This window comes from Macaca thibetana, chromosome 13, assembly GCF_024542745.1.
Source record: "Macaca thibetana thibetana isolate TM-01 chromosome 13, ASM2454274v1, whole genome shotgun sequence".
Classification (NCBI taxonomy): domain Eukaryota; kingdom Metazoa; phylum Chordata; class Mammalia; order Primates; family Cercopithecidae; genus Macaca; species Macaca thibetana.
In genome coordinates, this window is record NC_065590.1 from 6646843 (window position 1) to 6662043 (window position 15201).

The window sequence follows — 15201 nt, forward strand, 5'->3', positions numbered from 1 at the left end:
GTGTGGCTAACAGAGATATCGAATCACTTTGAAACCAAAAGGGTTGATTTTGTTATATTATAGCATCTCTACATTGATCATTACATTATTTTTAAATTAAAATCTTAATACTACACTAGAATAAAATAAAAGTTGGTAAAGTTTTAAACTTTTTCAATATCAATACACTTTCCTGATTTTTACCTTCACGTAACTGTTCTATTTCCCTGGAGCACAGATTATCACATTAAAATCATTGCGTATCCTGAGTGTTTATAATGTGCATACACCTTAGTCTATTGTCAACTCTAGTAAAAACACATAAATATAATCTGCAATGTGATGTTTATCTAAGAAGATAATTTCTCCATGTCTCTTTTGCCTGGCCTCCAACCACGGGCCTTGGTGGATGTATTTTAGTTGTACTGGTCACTGGTTTATTAGGAAGGACCTCACACTGCATTATGCATTTTCATAACACCCTGGTCTTGATTGAGAAGTGTCATATCCTTTCTCTTCAACCTCTGTTTCTCAGCCACATCCATTCATAACCTAATTCTCCCCTTCAGAATTGTGGTGATATAAACCAGGGTCACAGATGAGCGATTTTGCAGCTGGAAAACAAGGCAATTCCACTTTGTATTTTATTATGTATTTATTCCTCGAGGATCATTTCCTATTTATTGAAATTTGGAAAAACAACAATTCCTTCCAGACTGATAATGATCTGGTAATCAATGTGAAATATATTTGTAAAACAAATGCAGATTTACAGGTTTCTCCTGTGAAAACATTCAGATGGTTGAAACAGCCATTTTAATAGTTATGCTGTATTTGAACTTTTTAAAAGATACCCTTTCAGGAGATAACATGTTTCCTGTGATTCTGCCACATGTGCTACTTGTTATAATTTATGATGAAGACTCTTTTATACTTATATAAAAGGTTTATTAAGTAAATGTTTGTGTTAATAGTGTAAACTGACATAAGAAACTGTTCATGAATATTTCACTAATTTTTAACAATGATGACAGAATCAGAAATTCACAGAAAGAATATCTAAGAACTTTGAGCCATACATAAATTCATAAGAATATAGATTTACTTTGCTTGCATATTGTTTTTTTTTTTTTTTTTTTTTTTTTTTTTTTTTTTTTTTAGCCAGGAGCTGCTGTGATTATTTGGGCTGAGGTGTTGATAGCCCAAGGTGTAGTTCTTGATTACATAGGTAATATACATTAAGCTGAATAGAAAGCTGATAGTAGTGTAGGCTGAATGCAGTTAATTAGCTGCTTATTCAAATACCCTGTTCATTATTTCTTCCTCTAAGAATGAGACTGTTGTGTGTATGTGTGTGTCTGTGTGTAGGGCAAAAGTAGGAATGTAATGACATTGGTACCATTTTTTTGAGGAGACCTTGGGAAGAGAAGAGAAAAAAATCTTTATTTAAAAAGATGTAAAGACTTCAACATTCCAAGGGGACCACAGAGATTGAATTTATTTATTCTATAACATTTCTATGTTGATTATTTTCTAGTTAAAAATTTTCTAGTTAGTTCTACACTAGTGTAAAAAGGAAAAGCATCACAATTTCAACCTGTCATTACAAAGCTCTGGTGGTTTAGAGGAGTTTGCTTATGTGAAAATGGGGTACTGTTGGTTACCTGAGGTTTGTAATTTGGTCTTTGAGATGTGGTTTCTTGTTTCATGAAATTAAGAAAACTACAGAAAATGACAAGGTAATGAATATCTGATACAGTGCTTAAAAAAGTCCTTTGAGTGAATATGACTGTAGGGAGGGAAATACAAATCTCATTTTGTTTGCTGAGTCGATCCTCACAAAAACATATTTCAGTTGCAAAATTTTGCAATAAGTAAGAGAAAGAAATTCAGCAAAGGTTTAAAAGTTTTCTGACTTCCAGTGTATAAAATGAGAATGGTAATGACATATCTGCTTCATGAAATTACTGTAAAGATTTAAAAAGATGACATACATAAAGTTCTTAGCAGAGTGTTTGACATATACCAATAATTTGAAACATACAGCTTTTTAAGAAAAACAGGGTAAAAAATAAAAATTTTAAGAAAAACAACATTTGGTCACATGTCATCTCCTTCAAACTGGGCTGTTGGTTTTCCCCATAGAGATACGTAGCTATTAAAAAAACAAAAACAAAGAAACCAAAAAAACAAAACCCAGCCCCAAAACATTTTCGGAATAAATGACCTGTTAAAAGTACAGCAAACCCATGCCCTGACCTTGAAACAGAGTTTATGAATTCTGAAAGGGTGAGCAAAAACATAATAATTAACTATATACCTGCCCATCCAAATAGTTGTAGCGGAAGTCCTGGTCCGTCTGTTTTTATAACAACTTTGCAGGTTTCAACAGGATTTGCTGCATTTAGCAAGTCATCCAACAGCCTTCAGGGAGAGGGTGATCGTGTGTAAGGCCGAAGTCAGCCGCAGACAGTATTTCTCCTTCTTACGCTCTGGAATTTGGAGTCATTTTAGGGAAAGGAAGTTCAATTGAGCTAAACGGTTTGCTTCCCTCTGAATTAGAGGTCATAAAGGCCGATGGTGTAAGAACACTTCCTCCAACCCACATTTTTGGCTCAGGGCTCTGTTGGAATCATTTTGTGATTAAAGCCATGCCAATACCAAAGCACATAAAGACTGGACCCAACACTATTTTTGTTTGGCTGAATTGCTGTGTATTTCTGTGAACGTCTAAGATGTAGAAATAATGAAATACTGTAATTTTGCTTGTGCGGACATTGTGAAATGAGGAAACAACGAAAAGAAATTTCCCCAAACTCCACCCTGTTTAAAAAGCAACTCTCATTATTCCCTTTGTGTTTACCACATCACAATGCACCTTAAACTCCTCATGGAACTACAGAGCCAGACTTTCCCGCCAGCTGCCCCATCACAGCTTGTTGAATTTTATTGGACTAATTTAAGACAATGTTTCATAAATCTACATTGGGAAACCCACTGCAAGAAGTAAGAGAATGAGTCTATGGATACAGGGCTATTGGGAATGGATTTGATTTTGAGAACAAGTTTTCTTCCATTGTCTTGTTCAAAAGAAGACACTGAAGATTTTCCTGATCATGACTTCAGAAGACTTACTGATGCTGCTTTGAGACAGGGTCCTCACATTTTTTCTTTTTAATTTATAAACAAAATATGTGTCTTTTCTATGTATCCAGTCTTTTGTCTTTAATATTAAGTGACTTAGGAACAGAATCTAACAGTCTTCAGTCAGAATAGGGATATACTAATTTTCAACTATATAGTTGATAAATCTATATTTTTACTGAAGAATTATTTCTCTTATGAGATACAAATAAGTGGTAGAAAACTGATTTTGGAATAAAGGATATTAACATATAAAACATAAAGGGTCATTTTGACTTCAGAAGACTCTCTCTCTCTCTCTCTTCTCTCTCTCTCACACACACACACACACACACACACGGACACACAAGATAATGATATTTTCCTAGCAAGTTTAGTTAACATTGGACAATGATAATTAATTTGTAGTTTAGAATAACCTCTCTTATTTACATAGCTTTTAAATATCAGAAACCTGAATTAGAAAACACTAAATGCTGAGATAAAAATACAAAATCCTTTCTGAATAGAGGACAAGAATTTTTAATTTTATTTAGTGCCCTGACTTGACTAATTTGTCTTCACATTTTTATAATATTAAAACTGCATGCGTGGGGCTTTGTGGCTAGAAATTTCTCAGTGTGGCGGAAGTAGATCGTTGGAGTTGCCCCCATTTGCCGAGTTGAGTCTGGGGTCCAGTTGGCCACCCCGGCTGTCCTGAGGGAGGGCGTTTGGTGTCTTGGCTCTGAACCCTCCTCCCAGGTGCACCTGTTCTGGCGGGTCCTGTTGTCCTCACCAGCAGCCCCACCTTCGACTGGGTGATTGCTAGGAACCAGAAAGAATTTGAGTGACTGGGCTCCTCTGTCGTCCCTCCCTGACTTTCCCTGGCTTCTCTAGTCTCTTGCTCTCTTAGAAAAGGAGAGAATCCAAAACGCAATTAAAGTGGCTTTTTCTGAGTCATTGGCCCATAAGGGGTCTTTATAGGGAGGTTGAAATTCAATCCACTTTTAAGAAAAAGAGTTTTCTTCTCTATACACACACGATCTGGCCAGCTGTAGGTGTTCCTGGGGAGAACAGGCACTCAAAATACTCAGAAAATCATCTATAAAGGATTGAACAATAACTGCCAGGATTCAGGAGATTTCCTGGGGATTAATGAGTAGCTGGGAGGAATTGGTGGCCTTCAACTGTACTCTGGGCAGTTAACCTCAGCCAGTCAGTCCTTCCTAAGAAACGCCTGCACTGAGGCGGTGATTGCTATTATAGTATATAAACCTAGAAGAACACTTTTAGTGTGATTTTATTTCAATGTGCCCTTTGCTTCTGAAAGACTGCAGCATCGTGTGGAGCATTTGGTGGCTAATAACACAGCACTCGTTACCCTGCGATGCACTTCTCATCACATTAACCAAGCTGATTGGAATAATGTTGAAGAGAAAAATTAATATTTTATTGTTGTAAAAAGTCTTGTAGAAAACCTTTTAAAATACTAAATACACAGCCAAGATTGTATTGAGATTAGAACAAACCAGGAATGATTTTTATCACAAGTACAATTATAACATTTATCTCAAGAGTGAGGATTTTTTTCTCATGGTGATAAGATCACTTCAAAAACCTAAAAAAAAAAAAATTATTTGGTCCCTTTCTGGCTAATCCTTATACTGGCCAAATAGTTTAATAGTTAAAAGCTTCATAACCCAACTTTACTTGTGTTTTAATTAGATGAGGAAAATCCAGGAAAAAAGTCATCTTTAATTTAACATGCAAACACTTCTCTACTTCTTATTGTGATTCTCATTCACTTCATCTTTAGAGCAGTGATCCCAGCAGATTAAAAACCGGCTTTGTCACTTATGTTATTTGCGTCTTAAATGAAGCAAGTTTGAGGTGAATGGTTGACACCAATGCCAATCAAATGCTCCAGAGCAGGGGTCCACAATCCCTGGGCCACAGATCGGTATTGATTGGTGGCCTATTAGGAACTGGGCCACACAGTGGGAGGTGAATGGCTGGTGAGCCAGTGAAGCTTCATTTGTATTTACAGCCACTCCCCATTGCTCACATTACCCCCTGAGTTCTGCCTCCTGTCAGATCAGTGGTGGCATCAGAGTCTCACGGAGGCATAAACCCTGTTATGAACTGTGCATGTGAAGGATCTAGGTTGTGGGCTCCTTATGAGAATCTAACACCTGATGCTCTGTCACTGTCTCCTGCCACCTGCAGATGGGACCATCTAGTTGGAGGAAAACGAGCTCAGGACTCCCTTTGATTCTACATTATCGTGAGTTGTATCATTATTTCATTATATATTACAATGTAATTATAATAGAAATAGATAGTGCACAATAAATGTTATGTTCTTGAATCCTCCCCAAATCATCTCCCACTCTTTTGTCTGTGGAAACATATTGTCTTCCACAAAACCAGTCCCTGGTGCCAAAAAGGTTGGGAACTGCTGTTCCAGAGGACCCAGGCTGCTCGTGCTTGAATGTCTCCATGTCAGAGCTTACCTTTCAGGATGACTAGTGAGCCACCCTACCCACACAGCAGGTCCTGAAGCATCAGCAGAAACACTGTCTTTACTCCTCACCTATTGCTTTGCTTTGAAAGTCTCCGAAGTCAGTATTCAGGCTGATAAATAAGTAGATCAGAGGCATATTCTTTAGTTCTGTTTCCTAATGAACATAATTTGGAAATAACTGGTTCTGGAAAACCCAAGAATGAAAAACAAAGCATACAGAGTCAGCACAGAGATGTATATTTCCATATCTCCCTTCCCCTCCTGGTGAGCCTTAGCTACCAGGAACCATCTGGTAGGATGGAGGAGACAGGTTGGAAGGGCAGGAACTGGGTTGCAGCTTGTAGGGGCTGGTTAGGCTAATCTCTGAGGTCAGAGCGGATGAAAGTGGGTAGTCCTACAAACATGGGTCTGCAAGTGGACACAGAGCTGGCATCCTGCACCTTGCTTGGATATTCTCTGGGTCTGTTCTGTGGATGGCCTCAGTGTCTGAATGGGGTAGGAATTGAATGTCAAGGACAAGACAGTGCATTCCTCTGCCTCTCAGGAAGGCGGCTCCTCCAGCCTCACAGCAAAAAGAGATGCAATGGAGCTTTCCTTGAGAAAAGGTACTGTCTCGTTTTCTAATTCCATTACGTGAAATGCATGTGTTAAATGGCAATGGAACAGAGCTAGCAACAGACATAAATTTTGAAATGCATAAAGTTGAACCTAGAACTCCAAACTCATTTATTCAGTAGACAAATATGTAAATAGGAAGACATTCAGAAAACAAATCATGCTACTAAAAAATTTGGAATGGCTTGAATTAAGATCAGTAGGAATCCAGGCTCAAGTTTTAAACCGGTCATGCTACACACTCTTGTGCACTGTGTAAGTCCACACTAGTTCAGCGATGGTTCCTGGTAGCTGAGGCTCACCGGAAGTGACAATTCTAGGAACAGGAAGAAAGGGGAGGTAAGTTGTCATGGTTAAGCACATGGCCCTGGAAGCCAATTCTTTCTCACACCCATCAGCCACCTGCTGGGATATGAGCCAGCAGGTCACTAACCTCTTTGAGTTGTGATCCCCTGGATGCCTCTAGTCCTCAGTGCCTCTTCTTCAGTGTAGCTGTAGAAATACAGTCAGGCATTGCATCAGGACAGATTGGTCAAGGAACCGCACATTCAATGGTGGTCATGTGAAATTATCTTGGAGCTGAAAATTTCCTATTGCCTAGTGACTTCATAGCCATTGGGATGTCACAGTATAATGCATTGCTCACATGATTGTGGTGATGCTGGTGTAGGTACCTACTGCACTGCCCTTATATAGAAGTATAGCACATGCAATTATGTACTGTACTGAACACTTGATAATGATGGGAAACAACTAGGTTACTGGTTTATTTATTAGATTATACTTTTAATTGTTATTTTGGAGTCTTAATAACTTATTAAAGAGATTAAAAAGAAAAAGTTAACTGTAAAACAGCCTTCAGGAGGATTCCAGAAGGAGACACGCTATCATGGAGACAACAGCTCCATGCGTGATATTGCCCCAGTGAAACAAGATGTGGAGGTGGAAGACAGTGATATTGACAATCCCGAGATCCTGACCCTGTGTAGGCCTAGGCACATTGTATGTGGATCTTAATTTTTAATAAAAAAGTGTAAAAGGTAAAAAACAAATGGAAACTAGTTTATAGAATAATGATATTCTATATCATTATTTATAGAATAATGATATTCTATATCATTATTTATAGAATAATGATATTCTGTATCTACAATGTGTTTGCATTTTAAGCTAAATGTTATTACAAGAGTCGAAAAGTGAAAAATTAAAAAATTTATAAAGAGTTATAGTAAGTTAAGGTTAATTTATTATGAAAGAAAGAAATTTTAAAATAAATTTAGTGTAGCCTAAGTATCCAGTGTTTCTAAAGTCTACAGCAGTGTACAGTAATGTCCTAGGGCTTCGCATTCAGTCCTCACTCACTGACTCACCCAGAGCAACTTTCAGACCGTCAAGCTCCATGAATGGTAAGTGCCCTATACAGGAGGATCATTTGAAAAAAATCTTTTCTACCATATTTTTGCTATTTTTTCTGTGTTTAGATACATATTGCTTACTATTGTGTTACAGTTGCCTACAGTATTCGGTACAGAAGCATGCTGTGCAGGTTTTTAGCCCAGGAGCAATAGGCTAGACCATAGAGCCTCAATGTGTAGCGGGCTGTACCATCTAGGTCTGTGTAAGCACACTCTATGATGTTTGCACAGCAATAAAATTGCCCCACAATGTATTTTGCAGCATGTATTCCTGTGGTTAAGTGACATGCGACGGTGTTTAAATACTTGGGAGAAAAGCACGAGTTTTAGTTTTCCCATTGTTTTTGTTAGTAGAACCTGGACCTTGCTGTTGCCTTCTGTAAAATGGGGACAAAAATACCTTGCAAGGCTGCTGTGAAGTTTAAAGGTTAATGATGGAACCCAGCAGCTAAAATAGACCGATGCAGTCCTCACTCACTACAACATACAACAATGCTGGTATGATTAATTCTTGATTTACACATGTAGATATCCAGGTACAGAGATACCGCTGTGAGTCTCTTAGCACACTGTAAGCATCCGATAAATATTAGCTTTAGGGATTTGGGTTTAGAAAACATTCTTTTATTGGAATCGCTCAAAGAAAAGTGTTTGACAGGGGTGCTATAACAAAGTGCCACCAACTGGGTGGTGTAGACAACAGAAATTTATTTTTTCATAATTTTGGAGGCCAGAAGTCCAAGATCATGGTGTCAGCAGGGTTGGTTTCTTGATCCTTGTAGATGCCGCCTTCTCCCTGTGTCTTTCCATAGTCTTTCCTCTGTGTGGGTCTGTGTCCTAATCTCCTCCTTACAAGGACACCAGTCACACTGGAGTGGGGCTCATTCTATCATCGCATTTTAACTTCATTACCTCTTTAAAGTCGCTACCTACAAATACAGTCAGATTCTGGGTTGCTGAGAGTTAGGACTTCAATGTTTGATTTTTGGGGGACATAATTCAGCCCATCACAAGGGGTAAATAAAAATAATCAGCTTAGTCCAGTCTAGGTGATCTCGGCAATAGAGCTGTCTCCAGCTATGCTGTTAGGTTCAGTGCTTCGGCACATAGTTAAGAATGCTAGAGATGGGGGCAGAGGCTGAGAAACTGCCTCTTGGGTGTTATGTTTGGTACCTGGGTGATGGGATCATCCACACCCCAATTCTCAGCATCACGCAATACATCCAGGTAACAAATCTGCACCTGTACTCCCTGAATTTAAAGTAAAAGTTGAAAAAAAAAGAATGCCTATGACTCTGATGTCCCGAAGTGACATAAACAAACCACTGCCTAAAGTACCCTTTCCCCAGTCAGGGAAATTTATCCCTTGAAACTCTTAAAAAAACAAAAAACAGCAGTAACAATGACAAGAAAAGCTTCCATTGCCGCAGGTCTTTCCTTTTACGTAACAAAGAAGTGCATATTATCAGGCAATTTTGACAAGAAGTGGTTAAACCCTGAAGGACTATTTCTTTGATCACTGTGGATTCACCCAAGACTAAACTTCACTGGCATCCAGGTAGGGGGGAGTTGGCTGGAGAAGGGCTGCCCTGTTTTGGTATTTGGTGCACAGTCCTGGGACGGTCCTGGTGCTGGGACGATCCTGGCTTTGTAGATTCCTGGTGCCTAGAGGACACAACGCAAGGAGAGAAAAGGACAGTTTGGGACAACAGGTGGGTGGGCAGTCTTGAAGATGGGTAGCCACAGATGCCCGTGAGAGTGAAGAAGGACAGGTGGCTTCATTCCGTAGTTCATGATTCCCTCATGGAAGTTCTTGTTCAGGTTTGTCTGTTGCTGCTTTGAAATTCATTGTTTATTTGTATTCTTGTTCTTTTGACATTATTCTTTTTAATTTCAAGGCCACTGCTTTTGTATGTAAATTAATTCATTTTAAAAAATTTTACTCTTTCAGGACATTGCACATTAACAGAGAGGCTAGAAGAGAATAATTAGTACAAATTAGCCATTCATGCAACAGGCCGTGTTCAAAGAGGATTCAAGTTCAAGGGAGCTCAGAGTTCCATTTTCCACTGAAAAGCTTTAAACAGACTGAATATTAGTGGACATTTTTGAATAATTTTAAAACATAATTTTACACCTGATCATAGCCAGAAGGCTGAGAAGTGATAATAAAAGTTTCAGTATTCTGAAGAGATATTCCTCAGTTGTTATCACTTAGCACAGTAACTAACATCGATGTTGGACATGCTGTTTTTATAACAACATTCCTTTTTTTTATATTATTCTTTAATTTTACAAGACTTCATAGGACACAGGCAATACAAATCTGCTGTGTTATTCCTTTTTGTCTCTCCTTGTAATTTACAACCTGAAAATGTTGACTGTACAACAAACTGAAGGTTTTTTTTTTTTTTTTTTTTTTTTTTTTTTATTGAGACGGAGTCTTGCTCTGTAGCCCGGGCTGGAGTGCAGTGGCCGGATCTCAGCTCACTGCAAGCTCCGCCTCCCGGGTTTAGGCCATTCTCCTGCCTCAGCCTCCGGAGTAGCTGGGACTACAGGCGCCCGCCACCTCGCCCGGCTAGTTTTTTATATTTTTAGTAGAGACGGGGTTTCACGGTGTTAGCCAGGATGGTCTCGATCTCCTGACCTCGTGATCCGCCCGTCTCGGCCTCCCAAAGTGCTGGGATTACAGGCTTGAGCCACCGCGCCCGGCCCAAACCGAAGGTTTTAAAAATCCCAAACTAGGCTGTGCTACTCCTTTTTTGTAGTTCTTTAGTAAGAGTCTGCCTGGAAGCTCTTTGTGATGGTAAAAGGCTGGGATTTTGAAGGTAGAGAGTCAAATTCTTGCATTCTCCCATTTAAGATCTTTGTCGATGTAGGCAAGATTCCTCATTTACCTCAGGGATAGTGTCCTCACAGGGAAATTGACAAATAACCAGGAGAACATCTGGAAAGTACATGGCAGGCAATCAGAGACGCTTTTGCTGTTGCCTAGGAATGGATACACCCTGGCTAAGAGTAAAGCCTATCTCTTCTCCACGCCTTCCATTGTCTACTTTCTCTTTGAAACATCTTAGGGATAATTATTAGGAATAAATACTGAGAAAAATAGGAACAGCAATAAAAGCAGCTGCAATAATAGTAGTAAAAGCTAATATTGATGTACGATGCACGAGGCACCGGGCTGTGCTTTACGTGAGATTACTTCTTTACTTGTCACTACCATTTCATAAGGGAGCTACTGTAGCCCATGCTACTGCTAAGAACCCCAAATGGGTTAAGAAACTTGATCAGGATCACACCTCCATGGTAATAAGCGGCAGTGAGGATTTGTTTCACCAGACATCTCAGATCAATACTAATGAAGCTCTTTGGATACATAAAGGAATAAATTATGGTTCATTTCCATTTCAAATGGAAACAAATAACAAAGAAAATAAAAAAGTTAAATTTTCTAGCCAACGGGTTGATAATTTTTAAGTAAGGAATCAATTACAAGATTGGACATAAGATTGTCTATAAAGCTGTTGTCAACTTCTTGCAGCCAAACTCTGTGAGATCCATTCTTCTCGGTGGTCACATAGCATTGTTTATTTAAAAAGTTGTATAATTTCTGCTCCCAGTCTGAAGGAAAATAATACAACATTTCTATGGTGAAAACAAAGAAGAAAGCAGACAGGAATGTTCCAGGCTTTTATAATTCTTCAAATTGTAATAGAATAGGTATTATATAAGCAATTATAACTTAAATGTCAGAAATTTTAAATATTTTATGTATGTGTGATTATAGAGACACATTCTCCAAACTAAATTCTTTAAAAACATTATTTCATTAGATACATATTTAATATTTTTTGGTTTGTGATGTGTTTTAATAGCTTAGTATTATTGATTATGTGTTCTTAGGACCTCCTCAGTTAGGTAGGATTAAACATAACAGTCCTACTATCTGAATAGTGGATTCTGACCTTAGAGATAATTATCCCTAAAAAGTGGGTTCCATAAATTTTAAAAGGAGGCTGCATATATTTAAATGGAAGTAAATGGATATAACAGAGAATCTTTATCTTTATGGTAATAATCTTAAAATAATGCAAACAGGATCTTTGAAATATTGTTGGTGAACACGTTCTATTAGAGCTGGGTGCATTCGTTCTTTGCATCATTCCCAACTCAGGAAGAAGCCCCAGTGCATTGTGGAAAGTCTGAATTATAGTGTCTGAATTTTGACTAATATTTGGCTGAATGTAAACATGACAACATTTTACTAATAGAGTAACTGAAGGGCCTGGTTTGCCGTGACTTGTAGAAATTGAACTTCTTTATTCGATTCCTCACAGAGCCCAGGGGACAGGCTGAGGCTCAATGGTAGCATCAACTAGCAATGTCAAATTGTGCAGGTGTATCCCAGAAATTCCTTTCCTGTAGGCCATATTACAAAGTTTGATCAACTCAGTGTTTCATATCTTCAGTGAGATATATATTCTGAGAATCGAGCTCTCTAGTCATCATCAGATTGACAGCTGACCTCAGGGCTCAAGTACTGCATCAGTCAGCTTAGGCTAAGTTATGTGGTAGCAACAAACATGCTCCAAGTCTTTGTGGCTTATAAAAATCTAGGTTAGTTTTTGGGTCGTGCTACTCATCTGGTACAAGTCAGCTACATTTCTTGTACCCAGGATAAAGCAGCAGCTCCTGTCTGGAATATTGCCTATTTCATGGCAGAAAATAATGAGACCGTGACAGAGCCTCAAATGAAATTTTAAAGCTTTTGCTCCACGGTGTCACATGCCACTTACTCTGACATTTTCTTGGCCAAAGGAAGTCATATGGCCATGACTGATGTCATTGAATCAAAAATGTATAATCCTTTTGTAGGGAGAGGCATTCTAATTCATATGGCTAAATCTGATGTCAATGGTTTGAAGATATATTACCTTCCCACCAGAAAAGGTGGTGTTTATTTCAACTAATAACACAATCTACCAGTTTCCTAAGAAGAAATTAGTAATCTAGCTTTGTCCAGAGCATATCCAGTATCTTTTTTTTTTTTTTTGAGACGGAGTCTCGCTCTGTCGCCCAGGCTGGAGTGCAGTGGCCGGATCTCCGCTCACTGCAAGCGCTGCCTCCCGGATTTATGCCATTCTCCTGCCTCAGCCTCCCGAGTAGCTGGGACTACAGGCACCCACCACCTCGCCCGGCTAGTTTTTTGTATTGTTTTAGTAGAGACGGGGTTTCACCGCGTTAGCCAGGATGGTCTCGATCTCCTGACCTCGTGATCCGCCCGTCTCGGCCTCCCAAAGTGCTGGGATTACAGGCTTGAGCCACCGCGCCTGGCCCATATCCAGTATCTTAACCTAACACATAAATAAGCTAGGGAGACAAATAATTCTCCTCCGGTGTCTGTACGATTAGCAAATAGCCCTTCAGGCAATAGACAAGACATCTGATTCTGGCGAAAGCAGAGGTCAACGATTATCTTTGGTGGTGGGATGCCTCAAATGAAAAAATCTCCAGTTTGGCAGCTGAATGTTCTTAGTCAGTAATTAGTTCTTTGTGCAAAAAGAACTAATTACTGACTAGATATCTAGTAAGCATTAGCTCCTGTGGGAGAACCTGGGAGCAACTGTTACGCACCCACATATTTTGTGGACTTGAAGTGAAGTGTGCAGAACTCAGCAGAGCATATTGTCAGGAAGCAGTGCTGTAGAACGTGCTGGACACATATGCCAAAAGGGACTACGCCCCACAGGAGGCAACAGAGCAACACCAGCTTGTCTCTGTGGAGGGGCTAATATGCTATAATACTTCCCCGGGGATTACTTACTGGGAATGTCCGGAGGCTCACCTTGGCCATTGCAAGTGTAGTAGAGAGTTGTTTTTGCATGTCTTCATAATGTTATTTTGGGTTCAATATGGCCAATCTATTTAAGGTGAGGATTTGATAACCCAGTCCAATCTAATTGGAATATTTTTCTCTAGCTCAGTCAAGGGTCCAAACAATGAAATTTGAGCCCTGCCACCTACTCTCTCTCTCACCATGTGAATACAGCCCCTCAGACAGTGAGTGTCTCTGGCCCAACATAGATGACAGTTTGGTTCCCCATGCATTTTCCTGGTCAATATTCTTCAGGACTCAGCAGAAACCTTCCCTCTGGGACACTTTCTTTATTAACCTTTTCACTGCCTTGCCAAGGCCCCACACAGTTTAGTCATCACTATCTGTCAGTCCAAGGACAGTAAGTCTTCACTTAACATCATCCATAGATTTTTGGAAACTGACTTTAAACAAAACTCTGTATTTATAAGGATATCAATTTTTAGGCTAATTGAACCTAAACAAGAGTTAGGTTCCTATGGCATGGTTTTGGTCATAAAAACATCACCAAACTTCTAAATAAAGACCAAAACACTTATAATATTAAACACTAAAATAAATGTGAACTGTACATACATTAAAAAAATGATAAAAACAAGATAATGATTTACTTTCCTATCCCAGTTTGGGATGGGAGGTATAAATGAGATAATAAATTTGTGTTGCTTTAAACTGGTAAATTGGTGGTGACCTATTACAGCAAGAATAGAAAAATGAATACAGATGTCTGGCTTCTCTTTTGAGAATGCAGGAGGTGATTGTCTCCATACTATATTCACCTTTGGGGTCTCTGCCAAGACTACCAGAAAAGTCCCATTTAATATTGTGTTGCATATTTTCTTTTCTAAGCCAATGCCAAGCCACCTGCTGCTTCTCCAGGGTCTACAGAGGCCAGCAGGTCCATCAAGAAGAGCAACACCTGGGGAAATTCTGGGCGACAATCAGGAAAGGAGCAGTAGATTAATATTTTATATATTGCTCTTAAAAGAAAGCTAAATGTTTACCTGAATACACAGTTTCCCTCTATTTTATTGAGCTATATATAGAGAATGGAAATAAAAGCTTACATTCATGTTTCTAAAACCCATGATTTTAAATCCAGCCTGCTCAGCTTCATACACATTGTCAGCCGCCTACATTTGTCTTCTGTTTGCATTTCCCCGTTTCTCAACAATGAAGTACAGAGGGGTAGGAGGCAGCATGGAAGGTTAAATTCATTATCATTAATTTGTTGCTAATGTAGAAAGACGTGATCGAATAACAATTTTATGTACTGTTTCGAGGGTAGGGCTAGACACTCTGCCACAATATTGATGTCTCAGGGGTGGAAGGATGAAGTGGGATCCGGGAACACATAGCAGGTGTATTAATGTGAGCTATAAAATGAGCTTTCTGAAACTGTATTTTGAGGGCTACAGAGTCTGTGCACTAACTGCTAATCTCCCACTTGGAACAATCACTACAGTGGAGGAATAAAGCCAACACCAAAGCCATTAAACCTTACACAGTTTCTTATGTGTTGACTCTTGGACTTCAAGGGTGTATGGCACTTCTCAGCTGAATCAGTCAGGGTGGGCTAGGGTGCTTGTATTAGCCAGGGTTTTCTAGAGAGACAGAACAACAACAACAACAAAAAATACACACATACACACACACACATATTATTT

General features: G+C 39.1%; 1 long non-coding RNA gene across 1 annotated transcript in view; it reads left to right on the forward strand.

The window, feature by feature from the left end:
• Positions 1-1419: 1419 nt before the first annotated feature.
• Positions 1420-15201, forward strand: part of LOC126933963 (uncharacterized) — a 325171-nt gene continuing 311389 nt past the window's right edge. The window contains exon 1 of the long non-coding RNA XR_007718794.1: positions 1420-5386. This is a non-coding gene — a long non-coding RNA (uncharacterized LOC126933963). The remainder of the gene's footprint in view (positions 5387-15201) is intronic.